Source organism: Littorina saxatilis, unplaced genomic scaffold (assembly GCF_037325665.1).
Source record: "Littorina saxatilis isolate snail1 unplaced genomic scaffold, US_GU_Lsax_2.0 scaffold_574, whole genome shotgun sequence".
In the NCBI taxonomy this organism is placed as follows: domain Eukaryota; kingdom Metazoa; phylum Mollusca; class Gastropoda; order Littorinimorpha; family Littorinidae; genus Littorina; species Littorina saxatilis.
In genome coordinates this window covers 1-2,500 of record NW_027128239.1, presented here as the reverse complement: position 1 = coordinate 2,500, position 2,500 = coordinate 1, and positions in this window count along the sequence as shown.

The following is a 2,500-nucleotide window of genomic DNA, read 5'->3' as shown; positions in this document are numbered from 1 at the left end:
TCTCTCTCTCTCTCTCTCTCTCTCCTCCGCCTTAAAATTACCGCACATTTTAATGTGCAAAGCAGTGTCTCCGTCTAACATTCAGGTCAAACTATCCTGACAAACCACCCATACCACCCCAAACAACACAACACGCAACCAACTTCCACCGACACACCAGTAATCCCATTGACTAATTCACCTCAATTTCCGCATGCTCAGACTGATCAGATCGATCATTTTGGTTGTTTAAAATCGGTGTTCCGGAACACCACGCCAACGCGTCAAAGCGTAAGGCCTGGCGCTCACCTTTGTAACTTCAGCAGGACAGACGACGCACTGCAGATTATTCCAGTCCGCTACACGTTGCGTGAAAGGAAAACAGGCCAAGTACTCGTCATAATCCCTATTGCAGCATCAATAATATGCAGTGCGTCGTCTGTGCCGCTGAAACTGCGCAGGTATATTCTGCCCTTAACAACGCTTTGTGTCCATCAGGGTTGGAGTGTTATAAAACCAGTCAGGCGAGGCGATCAAAGTTCCAAATATGTTTGACTCGTAATGTTCTATGATAATACATAATAATGTTCTACTTTGCACAACCTCTCTACGAATAAGTTTGTTCTTCGAACATACTCTGTACGATTAAAATCGTATTCTCCAGTAGGGGAAGGGCTCCTAATATGGACCGGCTCCTAATATGGACCACCTCCTGTTCTGACAAACTAACGGCGCTAGAGCGCTCAAAAAAGTTTTATTCGCTGTATTCACCCTCTCTGGATAACTTGCACATGTCAAAACAGTTACAGAAACAGAAATCTCAAAACCGTTAGGCTTTTTCTCTTTTTTTCACTTTTGACAGCGTTCACTCTAAATTTGCCGCCTAAAACGGACTCGTTTCTGTCCACAGCCAAAGCTTTTATCACACAAAAATGGCTTACAGCTAAAACCGTATTTGTTACATTTTAGCAGTGTTGACCCCAAGTTTATACTGCAAACAAAAAATAATAGCAAAATCTCAAAGTATGTGCGAGTCCCCTAATATGGACCACCTTCAACAAATCGAAGAAAATAAAAGCTAAAGGCTATTTTCATTAATTCATTAAGAAGCTTGCTGGAAATAACCTATAACTAGCCCTCGAGATCTAAAAAAAATGCAACAAAAAGTCTTCTTTTCGTGGAAGTTGATAATTTTACTTATTTTCACTCTGTTTTTAATAAGCTTCTTTAGCGTCCGGGTATGCTTCAAATAATGCTCTCATCAACCCGAAACAGATAAATCTAGAGCATATTTTAATTAGGCTGACTTGTACACTAAGTTGTATCATGTTATTTTGAAATATAGGGGGCTTTTTACAGTGATTCGTGAAGGCCGCTTCACTGGTCCATATTAGGCGCCAAGGCTCCTAATATGGACCCTTTGTGATTTTTTCTGTATTTCATTTTTGCTGAATGTATATCAAAGCTATTTTACTCTAATTAGACCTAACGGTTAACCTAAGAGAGAAGGACTACCAAACACAAAATGAAACTTCTTCGCAAGAAAACAAGCTAGTTATCAGCATGAAACAAAAAGTGGTCCATATTAGGAGCCCTTCCCCTACTATGCACGAAACAATTCGTATTCTTCACATACAAAGCATAAATGATTTTGTAACCTACATAAATATTATTCTCATACTGTGCACGGATGATTTCTCTGGGCGAATCATTTCGTACTCTGCATATTCTTTGAATATTTGTGCACTCTGCACAGTCATGCTGTGAATGAATAACTTGATTTTGTACTAAGTACATAGAGAATACTACATAGCTTGCTGTGTCGTACCAGATTTACACGATTTAAAAAAAATATATTGAACTGCGAGCGAAAGCGAGCTGTTCACTATTTGACAAAGCAACGAGTGTAAATCTGGTACGACACAGCAAGCCATGTAGTATCCTTTTTATCCCACATACTGTACTTACGTGTATTTCACTCAAAACGTCCCGCAGTCGAGGCAGCGAAATTCAAGAACCTTTTGGAACCTCGATATCTTCCAAAGCCTCGTGCAATCTCTTACGTCAAAGCAAAGACACGTCACTCTGGAAAGTGTAGCGTGACGTGTTAGTTCCAAAACTTCATCGAGGGGAATTAGCAAGCGTAATTTTTTTTCGCGTAATGACGTTTGTCTCGGTGACTTTGGCATCATAAGCAGTGGAAAAACAGGTCCCTGCCAGACTTGCTTGACATGACCTCATTCACATAATATACACACGTGTGGTTTGAACGATACTGTTATCTAATGAGTGGTCCCTCGCACGTACGCAGGATAAAATCATAATCTCAACGAATTGTGTACTCTGCACATGCTCTGCACGAATGATTTCCGAATTAATAAAAACCCAGTTTGAACAACTTTGTGCTCCGCACGAATAACCTCGTGCTTTGCAGATACACTCTACTAATAATTCCTTATTTTTTTCACAAAAAGCCCACGAATAATGTGTCTGGGCTTATAACTTTATACTCTGCACATAT